Genomic DNA, 14,866 nt, shown 5'->3' with positions numbered 1-14,866 from the left:
AAATAGTTTTAAACACATTTGACTATACAAAGTATTAACTCGTCTCGACACTATATACACCAATACGTTTAATCGTACATCCACAAATTTATGGTCATAGGTAGAAAGAAGATTGGCTCTTTATAAGAAAGCGAAATCGCGTAAAGTGTTAATTAGGTTACGTACCATCCACGATGTAGTCTTTTCTCCTTCTGTTTAATACATTCTGCCATCAATTATGAGATGAATTGTAATTTTATCGTTTATAATTTGCTTTATCGTGCCATTATTGTCCATCTGTTTTGTAAAGTGATGATAGATACTTGTAATAATTTTTCATGATTTGTGGTTATATGTGCATAAATCGTATTTCCAAGATGACGACAGCGTCATCTGTTTGGCGATTTATTCGTGCGCAAGAAATCGAACGTTCGTTTAAAATCCACTGTCGATAAAATCGATCCACTTGGGCCTTTATAAATCTTGTTGAATTCGTTACAGATAGTCCGTTTCACGGAAGAACACCTTTTCACGTGTGGTTTGAGAAACACAAAAAAGTTGATCGAGTCACACGAAGAAACGACTTTTAAACGGCTCGTTTACCATAATACAAACTGCTCGAGAGAATCAGTCGCCCTGAAATCTTACGAAACGGCTCGTAGACCCGCATAATTGCATTGTGAAGAGGGCCTTAAGGGTCCTCGGATCGCACCGCCGGTTCACAATGATCGTGACAAAAAGTTAACAAGATTGTCGCCGCGGAAAATCAGAGTAGTCGACCGCAGTGTATTTTTTCATTCATTTGCAAAGGAGATTAGGCTTCAAAGACATCACAGATCGACTTTATTGCGAACACGTTAGAAGAGCACCCCGCTGAGGATCGGAATTACATCATTCAAGTGCAAAGCAGGATCAACCATACATTCTTTCATGATCTTCGAGAGATTCTTGCGAACCATTTTAACATTTGATCTATATGTTCGTCGAATTCTTTAAGTTTTCAACAGGTTTCTCTTTTAATATTATTTTAACTATTTTTGGAAACAGTTACCCAAACGGACACTGATGAATTTATTCTATTAAATTTTACTATTTTATCCGAAATTCCTATTGTGTATTAAATTTTACCAATTTTGCTCACTAATTTATTTTAAATTTATTCTATTGCGTAAAAAAAATATATTCTACAACGAAAAACGAAATACTTTTCTTTTTGATTGAATAACTTGAATATAGGTGAAGGGTACGGTAAATTTAGAGTCGTAAATCTTCGTTAAATCAATTGTTACAGCTAGACATTCAAATGAAACCAGAACCATACCTTTCTCCGAAATTAGGTCATTCAATTGCAAAACAGACAGGAGCCAGTCGATTTCTCAACGTCATCCGTTTCGAGCAACGTTTTTTTCCAAACTACGGATTTCGACTGTGTGAAAAGCATTAAAACCAACTCAATATTCACTAATTTCCATTTGAAACAACGTTCTGAACCGACTGCCGCGAGTTCGACGCGGAAATTTTAGGATCTCTGTCGAAACGCGACAAACCCCTTAAAGAAACCAGTCAAGTTACAAATATCCTTTGAGCTAAATATTAAAAATATTTAAGCCTCTTTTACCTTTATATCCAATCGAATTCTTATACTCAATTTTCCACATTCCTGACTTTTTCCTATTTTTCATCTTCCAAATCTCCCACGAAATATTCGCCCCTCCATCTAATTCAATTTTTATTTAATTTTTCATTTTTCCAGTTCCTCAATTTCTCATCAAATTTCATCGCTCGTTTTGCAAACCGAATGCAAATTCCACCTCTTTGAAGTATCTCGATTGGAAATACTTTTCTTAAAAATATCAATTACTAAATATCACACATTCTAAGCACTTTCCATTCCAAATTGCATCGCTTTAAAAGTTCAGCGAGCAGTCGAAAGTTCCTCATGCCATAAATCTCCAGTAGAACGGATTGTTTGCAAACGTTACGTGATTCGAAAGGAGGAAGCTGGAATTCCAAGGGGTTTCCGACGCTGCGTTGGATGACTTGTCCTTTAACTCCAGCTAGGTATGCATACACATCGGAGAGTATAGAATTCGGCATGGTCTTAAAGCGACTGGCCGTCGTAAGACCATTTGTCGCGATACGGGAGATCGGCGTGATCTTTTAGCGAGGTTGACAGGAACGAAACAGGTAAATGCGCCGCAGGTGCCCCTTTTGCCACGTTTTCACGACCGACATGGGACAAAACAGAGCGGGTCGATTCAAAGATTCCCAAAACCGGCCGCAAAGTCAAAATAAAGTAATTGTTGCACCTTTGTCGTCGTCCTCTTAAATCCACCTACCGCCGTGTTCTTTTCTGTTTCTTTTTTCTTGAACATATTTTGTAGAATACCAGAACATTTTCTTAGAAACTAGAATTTTTTTCACCTCTATCTCTTTTTTTTTTTTTCTTCTTTTTAGTACCGGAGAATATTTTTATTGATTTTTAAATATCAACAGCTGGAAAAGAAACAACGGACAGAAGTTTTTAATTCCCATTTTAAATTGTAGAAGCAACTCTTAAATTTTCTATAATTTGTCGTTGGATATCATTGCGATGAAAATAATTAAATATGCAGCCATTCGGAACACCAACTTGATTGATTCTATTTTCTGAACCAAGAAACATTCAGAAACTTAATGGTTCGCCTCTATCGATTTGATCATTTCAGCTTCTGCATGGCTCGTACAGTGAAAATAAAAATAAATATATAATATAAATATAAGAATAAGTAAATATGAATATATAAATAAATATAAATATAAAAATATAATTTCCATAATTTTTCATTGGGATTCGAGGGTAATCCGACACGTTCCACGTGATTCCTTCGAATTTAAAAGACTCGTTCGACCAATGGGAACGTGGCGGCAAATTTTTTTAAGGTTTTCGCGCGACGTACGAGGTACGTGGCATGGTCAAGGTCTCTGGATCAGCACGACTTGATCACCTTTTATGGTTTTCCCAGGACAAGATCCTCAGGACCGTCGTGAATCGAAATGGAGGACCTCCTACGGTCGCGTTCCTGCCGTCTCTCTCGTTCTCGCTCGTTCTCCGATCGTATATCGATCGGTCTGACGATTGTCAACGCCATTCGTGATACGTGAAAACCTTGAGACACGTCCCTACGTCGTGTGTACCTTTCGCGACAGTTGGAAACGATCACCTTGGGTGGTCGTGCCACCAGGAATACGATGTTAAACGGATAGATAGCAGTGTAATACTAGCAGCGCGTGCAATGTCCACCTCGCGTGGAACAAGCTGTTTCGAGTATTTCAATACATCTTTGGGAAAGATATTTTAATACAAATTAATAGAAAACTCATGTTTGTGAAACGGTGTTGTTTTAAGGAAACCAGGGCTTTTTACAATTAGATTGTAGATGTTTATGTAAATTCATATTTTTGTCAATATAATTAAATATTTACTATTTTAATATCTTGAACATTTTATACATTTGTGCATATTAACTGCGTTTTGTGGATTTTTTCACTTTCAAATTTCCCATAGGACAATCGAAAGGTATCATTTTACTTTCACCTTTGTTATATTTTACTATCATTTCCTAATGTATAAGATCCACTTAAAGATTACTATCCCAGAATAACGTATTAGGCAGCCAGTTTATAAGGCTGTTTCGAGCTCGTTGAAATTTATTTTCTTACATAAAAATTACGTAATCTTGAAGTTTTTATCGTCCTACATTTTAACCTTCGAACAGACTATCGAAGAATACTCTTGCGCATTCAGCTAACTCTTTTTCTACCTTTCTACTAAAAACGAATAAAACCATAACGAACCTTGAAAACAGTCGTATTAATTCGATTAAACGAGACAGAGAGTTAATTTATGGGGCTGTCACGCATCGCATGACACGGATTACACAGGAGAATTGTATAGAATCGTCAATAGGTGGAAGAGTTCTTGCGAGCAATCAGGATAAACGTTATGCTCGTCACACTGGTTCGACAGAGGGAACACAGAAGGACTGAGAAAACGCATCCTGGGTGGCCGTGCCATAAAACGCGTTACGTTCTTAATATTATGCAGGACACGCAACTATATAAAGCGTTCCCAATTGTGCAGTGGTTAGCGAGGGAAAAAAGGACCAGTGGCGGGGAAAAATCGCGGCAAACGCCGAAAAAGGAATATTGGAATGTAACGGCGTACGATCCTCTCCTTTTCTGTTGCGCCCTCGTTGCATACACCCTACCGTTCTTACCGATTTCGCCGCCAATCGAATAATCTCGTCCACATGAAAGCCGGTCACGATTGGCTAATTGCCGGTCGTATTCATCCGCGGCGGCTTATTTGAAGAATTTAATAGCTTACTTTAGCCACGAATCCGGAGAAGTACGCTCCAAATTACGTTCCGCTGTGAAACGATCCGATCTGCTGGATATTTTGTTGCTTAACACTTCTTTTCTGGTCTCCACGTTCCTACGTCGACTTCTTCTAAAATTGTTCATATGATGCAGGGAATGGAAGGCTGTGAAGATCGAATGAAATTGACTTTCGAGCTTTTGATAACGAGATTGATTGGAGGTTTGTTCGGTATCGGTGAACAATTATGGAAAAGTAAGCGAGAGAAATTTTCACTAACTGATATAGATTTTCCATGTTAGAAAAAGAATATTAATAGTAACTGTTATTAGCTATTTTGTTCAGCTATAGCAGATAGATTTTACCCAACCTACTATACAATCATCTGGCTGTCGCTTTCTTAATTTAAATGATTGATAATTAAATTAAATTAAATTAAGGGATTAAAAATAGTAGTAAAATTCTTCTATGTGTTGTCATAACTAAACTAACTAATTTTTCTACTCTTTAACTGCTACGCCGAAGTCACATGTTTCGCTCAGGACGCCACGGGAGTATTTTTATTATTCAAAGCATATAATGACAAAATAACAATAAGTTGATGATGTAAGACAACATTCTTCCCCAATGGACCGTTTATCTTATTGGTGGTCACGGGTGACTACCGTGGCGCCTTGATAACAGTTGATAGCGACATATTATAACAAGGCTTCGTTTATTTCAACAAACCATTCGCATTTGTTATTTCGTCGCAAGCAAAACGTCCAAAATATATTGTTGAAACGTGTACAAGATATTAGTAAACGGTATTTGCTCATTCTATATATAATAGTAAGATGAAGAAACAAGCGTGACATTTTCATGATTTCGACGAAACATTCGGCTGAAATGGTAGAGGTCTGCAAAAAGAATTATGTTTGTGATAAACCAATGGTAGTGGTAGATCACAACAGAGGAAAACGTGCTGTAGATTTATCAGATCAAACGATAGCATATTCTATGCCACATAGAAGAACCCTCAAGTGGTATATAAAATTAGCTTTAGAGTTATTGTTAAATACATCAACTTCAAACGCGATGATACTCTATAAACAAGCAACAAACACAAAAATCAAGGTATCAGATTTTAGAATGACACTCGCAATGCAGCTTACACAGTGCCATTCACCAGAGCCGTCAAATATACTTATTCGACAAAGATTGCGACACGGAATGCAGAAGAAAGAAGAGCAAGCGTATCTGGCACGAAAATTTTGCAGAGAGTGCTATAAAAAAATGTTAAACAGTTAGGATCAAAAATTGCTTAGAATCGGACCAAAAAGGTGACCACCTATCGTCCAGATTGTATCGATGAGCCACATTGATGTTTAAAGTGTTTTAACACAGTGCACCGTTAGATGCAAGATTTGTTCTCATTTTTTTATTGATGTTTTAATAAAAATGTTTAATTATTCAATGGGACACTTTTTATTTCAAAGTATTTTCTATTAATCGGTTATATGTAAGCAAAACGTCCAGAATATATTGTTGAAACGTGTAGAAGATATTAGTAAACAGTATTTGCTCATTCTATATATAATAGTAAGGTATGTTCACTCTTGTAACTTTAATTATATAATTATAAAGCAGCATTGATGGTTATTTTCTAAGGTGTGTTTATAATAATATTCGTAGATTACTCTTGAAAGATGTGGATGCAAACACAGTGCACCGTTAGATGCAAGATTTGTTCTCATTTTTTTTTATTAATGTTCTAATGAAAATATTTAATTGTTCAAAGGGGCACTTCTTATTTCAGAGCATTTTCTATCTATCGATTATATTCAAAATGTCCTAATTGTCAATTTTCACTCAATTTTTACAGTTGTAAGAAGTTCAAGCGCTCCGATCACCAATGACCAACGTGGCAGTCAAAGTGTTAGCAAGTTTTTCTTCCTAAACAATTTTCACACCTATCAAGTCAATATAGACTGTCGAATGATACGCCATGTCTAATAAATAGAATCAGCTACATGACGTACATGATCAAACATTGTATACGAGCTTACAAGAAGAACATCAGATTAGTTTCTCGCAACCAATAGACTTCGGTAGCAGCAAAAGGGACGATTTTTCCGAGTCCTCGGCCGACGCGTGACATCCTCCTGGTGTATGGTAGAGTCAGGGACGCCCTGAATGCCAAAAGCTCTTGGACTTTCGCGTTTCGGCTCGTTTCATCCCAACAAGGCGACTGCATAGATCACCAGGTGTCGCTCTGTTTATACCACAAACGTCCAAACAAGTCGCCGGGTCCCTGGGGTCTATTAAGTGCGGACCTTTCAAAAGATCTATACGACTGGAAGGTAGAAAAAAAAGAGGGCGCGTTCGTTGTATACCTGGGTCCAAAGGCAATCCAGAGATCCGGCTATTGATGTCACCGCTACACAGCCAGTAAATATCGTAAATAAATCCCACTTCTGTCCCGAACACGATCCATCGTATCTTCTCTGTGATTATCAGATTAACAGAGTAACTTCGATACGAGTTTTACTGCTAGAACCACCACTTTTTATATCATTTCACGACTGAATTTTCCTTAACAAACAGACATTGCTTTAGCAAAAAATCGTTGTTTTTACGAACATGAGATATTGGTAAGGTTCTTTTGTTTCACCAAAGTTTATCAGTTCTTCTCTACTGATAGCCTAACTCCATTGATCAACGTTAACCACCAACGATCTTCTCAGTGCATCCACTCGAGCCAAACCCTTTTCCCTTTTTCCGCACCCACTGAACCATTAGGATATCACGTTTTCGAAAATCACTTTATCTGAAACAGTCTCGAGAGAAAGAAATTTTCCAAACAACAAACCTATCTTTCCCTCTCCTCTGTCGTTTTACTTTGTTTCCTACTGTTGTCGTTTAGAAATCTTCTTCATACCCAAAAGATAAAACGTTGAATAATTAATTGAAGAGTTTAAATGATAAATCAAAGGAACAAGAAAGTGGGAAACTTTCGAAGAATAAGGTAAGTGTCAAAAGAATAAAAAACGATTTCTTTTAGTGAGAACGGATGTAAATTCGGGATTTTAAATAATTCATGAAGATGATAAGCGCTAAGGATCTATGTGTATTTTTTCAAGTGATTAATAATATAATTAGCATTAAATGCATTAAAATTAAGAGAACTGGGTCGTTTATTTCTATTAGGAGTCTTCGATTCTGGTATTTACAGTTAGCCCACAGGAACTTTTGCACGAGCTACAAACAGATCATTTTCATTAAAATAAAATATTACAAAATACCGTTGCAAAGTAAGTACACTTTTACCAGAATGATTAAGATCTATTTTACTATTGTTTCGTATTATTATAAATTATATATTTTCCATGTAAATAAAAATAACGTTTTCGTAAAGTGTACAAAGCTTTCAACTTTTGTTTCATGTTACTATACAATTATTACACATTAGTTAGTAATACTAATTACACATTAGTATACACATATACTAATTATACTTTCATATTACTATACAATTATTACACATTAGTTAGTAATACTAATTACACATTAGTATACACATTAGTTGTATTACACGCAACTATTGTTTCATATTATTATAAATTATATATTTTCCATGCAAATAAAAATAACGTTTTCGTAAAATGTACAAAGTTATGTTTCAACTTCTCGATCACCGCCTAAACTTACTTGCTCCTTCATGCATGAAACAAATATACCAAAACGACGAACTGCGCACAAAAATCTCGTACAAAATCATCTGTCCTCGTCTCTTCAATTTTGTTACAAGCTCGCAGTAGGAACTATGTATTCATTATCGGTTGCATGTAAGGACGCGCGATTCTAATGATCGGAATGGTGGTTCGGTTACGCCCTGCAAGTTGGTGAACGCGCGTTTGTCTGCTGATCGTCGAGCAGGAGGACGCATTAGCATGGAGCACGGGACCCTTCCAGACGCGATTAGAAAAGTCGAAGCCATGGACGGTGGTCGTACGGGGCGACGAACGCTCCCTTCGAAAGACCGGTAGCCACGTGTTTTTTTCTGCATACAAGATCGAGCCTCAATATGGAGGTGATTAAACCGCGACGCGGCTTCACAGGGTGGCTTTTACGTTTCCGTGACTTGGTAATTACGGCTGGCTTGACCGTTGTAACGGTCGAGCGGAGCCGGTCGTTAAGAGAAATTAAGCAAGCTCCTTTGGTTCGTTGGTTCGTCGAATGTTTACTGCCGACCGCTCGCCACTCGTAAATATTCGACGAATACGTTCCACCGGTCGTTCGGCCAATCGTAATTAGCCAGCCGGGAAAAATCGATTTTGAATCATGCAGGAGATTTGCTATCAGTGAGTTTTTGGTATTGAGATATTAGGTTGCCCGAAAACCTTCTTTCGTTTTATGAGGAAATAATAGATACACCTATTTATTTGTAACAATTGTACTCACCACGACGACCATGTTGTTCCTAAGTATCTGTTAAGATTATCAACAATCGTTGAACAGAGTTTGAAGTGTTCAATATTAAAATTGTTCAATATTCGGAGGGTGAGAATGTTTGCATATAGCATAGTGAGTGCCTCGTAGCTTGACGAATACTTTTAATACTTTTAAGTATGCCATTTTTGTAGTATGAAGTTTACGACTATGGAATTTAGAATTTTTTTATTATTATTTAATTTGTACTTCACAATTTGTCCAGCTGGACATTTGGTAAATTTTTCTAACTTAATTGCTAAATAACATGTGGATGGCTACCCCCAACGGGATACAATCTTCGAGTTTGGCTATTTTATTAGGCTGTCCGAAAAGTTTCTTTAGTTTTATGAAGAAGACATAAACGTACAACGTTTTTTGTTTTATATTATTTTGTCGAATTACGTACGATCCATTTTGTTCTGTTGAGATAAACACCACGACACTTCACAGACTTCGTTTCACGTTTGTGTGAAGGTGCACTGTTGTAAAAAACACGTTTGCGAAAGAAAGACACTTTTCGGACGACCTAATATTTCTTTAGTGAGGTTTAGTAAGGTACAACAGAAAACAGAGAAGTTAGAGTATATTTTGTATGTTTTGAAAAAAAAAGACAAAAATTGGCAAGGCCTTTTTAATTTACAAATCCAGCAATTACTTGAAACGATCTAATGGCAAAAATATACTTATTTATACAATGAGATAGCGATTCCGATGTTGCTTGTATTTCCCGACCATGACCTTTACTCTAATTAGCCCAAACGTAAATAAAACTCGCGATCATGGTTTCTGCTTTTTGTTTTATATTAGTTTATTGAATTATGCACGAACGTGATAATAGAAATATAACGAAATGGATCATACCTAATTCAATAAAATAATATAAAACAGAAATTGTTGTTCATCTATTATCACCTTATGAAACGAAAGAAACTTTCCTGACAGCCTAATAGATTAGATGCGCGAAGGATACAGGATTTTACATTATGTTTAGTTTATTGGTAGTAAAAGTAATTCAAGAACATTAGAAAAACAAAAGATTCTGAGAGACCGTAAAGTTGAATGCGACTCAATTCAAGTGGATCAGAGAATGAATTTGTAATGAATATTTTGGGATACTGTTATATTTTATTTTATCGTAATAAATCCAAAAACCGACTGGAAAGACTTACAAACTCGTAGTTTGACAGGATAATGATATCTACGAGGCTACAAAAGTTATTTGTACACCATTGTATTAGGTTGTCCGAAAAGTGTCTTTCTTTCGCAAACGTGTTTTTTACAATATTCGTACAAACGTGAAACCAAGTCTGTGAAATGTCGCGGTGTTTATCTCAACAGAACAAAATGGATCGTACGTAATTCGACAAAATAATATAAAACGAAAAACGTTGTGCGTCTTTTATTATTATTTCTTCATAGAACAAAATAAACTTTTCGGACAACCTAATATTTATCGTGGCATTGTATCAATTGGTATTTACATACTAATTAATTACGTCTAATATTAAATTTCGTACCATTTTTTAGTAATTCTTTCATACGACTACAACAATTTGATGCTATGAAAATAAAATATACAGGGTGGTTGGTAACTGGTGGTACAAGCGGAAAGAGGGTGATTCTACGCGAAAAAAGAAGCCGAAAATATAGAATAAAAATTTTTCGTTCGATGCTTTGTTTTCGAGAAAATCGACTTTGATTTTTCGCCCGGTACGCGTGCACTTTATCACGTCTCGTTATAACCGATCTCACTGTAGATTTAAAAAAAAATTAAAAAAAAAAATTTTTATTCTATATTTTCGACTTCTTTTTTCGCGTAGAATCACCCCCTTTCCGCTTGTACCACCAGTTACCAACCACCCTGTATTTAAAATAATAAATAAATATACAGCCTGTATTCGCTGAGTCGCTCGTACAGTGTATAAACCGCAAAGTAAAATGGCTAATTAATTCTCAATAAATGCTCGCTAGATACTCGTCGATAACTCGGTAGATAACTCGTGATAACACTTACATAGCTCGTCGATACTAAACTCTTTTCGGTTGCGTCCGTTTATTTATATTGGTCGAGGGGAGGGAGAGTCGGAAAATTCAAATTCGTTTTTGTTCGACGGCTGCGCGTAGCGGCGACATTGTTTTGGACTTTATTTATTCTTACATTACATGTGTCCTCTTGATCTTGATACTCCGAGACAAAACAACATGATTTGAATTGTCCTCTAGCTACATATATATAGTGTGTGATAAAAGACGCATCATTGAAAACGAAGGCTTTCTGCAGCCACTCTTATTTCATACACGAGGAATTCCCGATAATTTGGAGGGAATGTTAAGAACGCAAACTGTCTTTCACTTATTTTTGAATCTAGAAAATTTGTATACGAAAAGTTATCGTAACAATCTTATTTATACAATGCGTAATGATGAGATGCCTGAGATACCGTATAGATACACCGAAATGCTGAGAAACTATGTAGACACTCTTAATACAAAGACCTCCGAGTAGAGGGCAGCATCGACAAGAGCAGTGAAGACTCTTTCAATGAAACGTAGCCAGAGTAGCAAAGAAAGTAGTGAGAAAGTCGACAGCTGGATCCCTTCGCCCTATTCTCCGGCGTCTCCTTTCGGCGACAGAAAAAACACGCTGTCGTCCTTTTATTCTTCCATCCCTCCATAACATCCCCCAACTTACAAGCAATGTCACTATCTCGTATTACAATCTTCTAAGTTGAATAGAGTTTTTCGTCATCTTTTCTTCAAACAAATATTCCTTTTTTTTTATTCTAAAACAGAGAAGCGTTCGTATACTTTGTAGCAACAAGAAACGAAACGAAATTATAGAAGCCTCGAGGACCAAAAATTACGAAATGGATAAAAATAAAATTCCCTTAGGAGTTTACTACGGCGGATATTAAGAGATGGCCATCGTAGCGGTTCACCCCGTATAATTTTCATGGGGAACCCCGCCCCCAGAACACGATGTTAGTCGGTAGTTTACAGATTCGTAAGATCATCTGTTGTTCCGTTCTGGTGAAATCAGAGGGTGGGACGTTCCGGCAGGGGAGGCGCCCAGGGACGCGTTTCTACGTGGAATTCCACATGCCACCATAACTTTAACAAAAGTTTTCCCATGTCGGTAAGATTCTCGAACTGGCGAAACAAAATTCCAAGTAAGCACCTACTTACTTGTATCATATGAACACATTTCCTGTCTTTTATAAAAGAGCATTTTAAATTTCGATATATTGCCATTTAATTACATATTTTTGTATATATATTTTTTCTTATCCTTTTAAATATCTTAAAAATATTAAGAATTATTATTTATCTATATATAGATAAATTAACTTTAACCGAAATAACAATTAAGTTAACATCATTCGTTACTTAGAAGATATCGCCTATTTTCAAAGACTTAAAGACTTTCTTCGTCTATTAAAGTACTTCATCGCATTAAAGCGCTTCCTTTCAGCCAACAAATGACATTAAAAGCCAAGAAGCTAATTTGTAAAAAGTGGACTCATATCTTTAGCCTATAGTCATCATATAAAATACTACTTAATTTTAATCCTCAACTGTATCCGTTTCATAAATATTGCAAGAGTCTTCGCGAAAACAGCTTCACGTTTATCGACTTGTAATTACGGTGTACAAGTTATTATACGAGCCTTCTTCTCTTTCGTATAGTATAATCAACACAAGAAAAGAAGTTGGTTGGCCAATGATCGAAAGCTCGTTAACAACGCACAGGCGCCATTTTCTTCGTCAGCCGGCAAGATGTAGTTCTCGCTAATTCTTCCTTTATAATTTCATTACAGCCTCTGAGCAACGCTTTATTTCCAGTCTTCGCGATTGGAAGATCGCAATCTTCCGCGTAATTAATTGGAAATACCGAGATGGCGATAAGCAACCAATTTATCTCATCCTCCTGCCTCCAGAATTGAATTCTCTGCACGATCACGTCGCATTAATATTAATTAGCGACTAGTTTGGTGCCATCTGAAACTGTAACACCACTGGTAACGCTTCAATTTGCCAGGAAATTTTATCGGTCGATTTACATCCTACCATACCACTCGTTCTGCCTCCATTTTTCATTCCTTTTTATTTTCACCGTGTCATTTGTACAGCGAGAAAAACACACGTAATTTACGTAATTCCTCCAAGATTAAACGTAATTATCAGTGGCATGATTCTTGGAATCCAAGCTCAAGGATTAATATAAGAGCAGGTACCTTGTATTTATGTATTTATACGTCTGTATCTGCTAAAGAAAATGGTTATAAATTATAACCATAAATAGCATCGTACGGTAAATCGAATTTTATTGTATGTTTAAGAATTCTCCGTTAAATATTAGGTTTTATAGTAAAAAATACCCACATTGTTTGTCCGCAATATGTTTTATATAAAAGTTCTTTTCATACAAGCGTTAACTTATCTCGTTTTCATTGGTTTGAAATAGTGTGGAAAATTCTTCAGTTTCTGTCCTCTTTGCGACACTACAACACAAGATGCACAAACAATTCCAATCATCTTCCTTGATAAACTTTAACCCCTAAACCATTCGTTGTTGATTTTCCCAATGTTCTTCTAACGATACTAGTCTTGAAAATGAAAAATGGGATAAGCACGCGTAGTGAAATTTTATAAAGTCCATAACAAAAATATTTTTATGGATATATTTATTATAAGGGAGATATCGTATCTACAGATATCGAAATACAATGTCTAAATTCTATACCTTACTATGATAATTTTTTACAAAGGAGTTTATTGAGTCCAGAAAATACAGATTTCAATTACATTATTCACAATAAACATGAATTTTTATAATAGTATGTTAGGCGAAGGTACCGATACGCGGCGGTACGACGTAGCTATGCTGTATTATGTGTCGGCGCTTTACATTTTTTGTTGTATGATGCGGTTTTTGGGTTTAAGCCTCTGGGGAGCGGAGCTTTTTTTTTTTATTTTCTTTTTTTCTGTCCTGAAAAACTTGGTCGCAAAACAGGACGCTTTGGTAGTTTGCCTTTTGGGTGAACCTTACTATGATAAGAGTACTTCGAAAATGATACACCTCGGCGAAAAGAATGAAACTTGGTGAAGAATATTTTACAATAAATTCTATAGAAAAAACATGGATACAGATTTGCAAGATCCGCGACCAGGGCCAGTGGTCGGAAAAATGACGTTCGGTGTGGCTGAAAGTAGAGGCTTCCGGTGGTGTAATTGTTTCGTAGGATCGTTCAGATGGCAGGTTGGTTTGCTCGAACACGGCCACCTAGGTCGCACGGTTAGCCGGCTAGCACTCAAAGCGCCTTTAGGCTCGGTGCCGGTATAATGGCGCCCGTTTGTCAAAACACGTCAAAACACAATCCTGGCCACGAAATCCTCTTTGGTCGGCCAGTCACGCCCCGCGATGCATCACTTTTCTTCTTCCCCTCGTGCTCGTTTAGAAGCTGCAGGTAGGAGATTCGAGGGGGAGGTGGTAGGAGGAAGGCAAACGAACCTCGTGTTCTTCTCTCGACGAGGTGCGCGAGAGATTGGTTGTTGCCGAGTCACTGGACCAACATTACTCTCCTTCGAATTTGGAAAGCGGACGATCGCTTTCTTTCCTCCTTTTCGGCTGCGACGAACACCTTTTGGTGGAAAATCCAGAGCGTGAAGATAGGTGTCCATTTCAGAGTTTTCTACGATAGCTGCTTTATATAGCTGATAGCTGTACCTTGGATAGCTATACTCTCTAATTGTGTATTCATTTCAGAGTAACATCGAAAATTATTATCCTCAGATAGATAGAGAACCTGTGGGAAGCTTACTGCCCGATAAAAATTCTGAGAACCGATTCTTAGAATGCAATTCTCAAATCTGGCGTTTAGAGCGTTTCTACGTTTTATAATACGCTGAGCTGAGCTGAACTCACGAAGTTACAGGAGCCACAAAGCTTTCGAAGCTGTGGGAAGCTTACTGTCCGATAAAAATTCTCAGAGCCGATTCTCAGAATCAAATTCTCAAATCTGGCGTTTAGAGCGTTTCTACGTTTTATAATAC

At 36.8% G+C, this 14,866-nt stretch overlaps 1 long non-coding RNA gene across 1 annotated transcript in view; it reads left to right on the top strand.

Annotated features, from left to right (window-relative positions):
• LOC126869842 (uncharacterized) overlaps positions 1-10,601 on the top strand; it is a 210,896-nt gene extending 200,295 nt beyond the window's left edge. Inside the window, exon 2 of the long non-coding RNA XR_007691029.1 lies at positions 10,427-10,601. This is a non-coding gene — a long non-coding RNA (uncharacterized LOC126869842). The remainder of the gene's footprint in view (positions 1-10,426) is intronic.
• Positions 10,602-14,866: the final 4,265 nt, after the last annotated feature.

The sequence above is a fragment of the Bombus huntii genome, chromosome 9 (genome assembly GCF_024542735.1).
Source record: "Bombus huntii isolate Logan2020A chromosome 9, iyBomHunt1.1, whole genome shotgun sequence".
NCBI lineage: Eukaryota > Metazoa > Arthropoda > Insecta > Hymenoptera > Apidae > Bombus > Bombus huntii.
The sequence above is the reverse complement of the archived record's forward strand: the minus strand, read 5'-3'. Positions and strand labels throughout refer to the sequence as shown.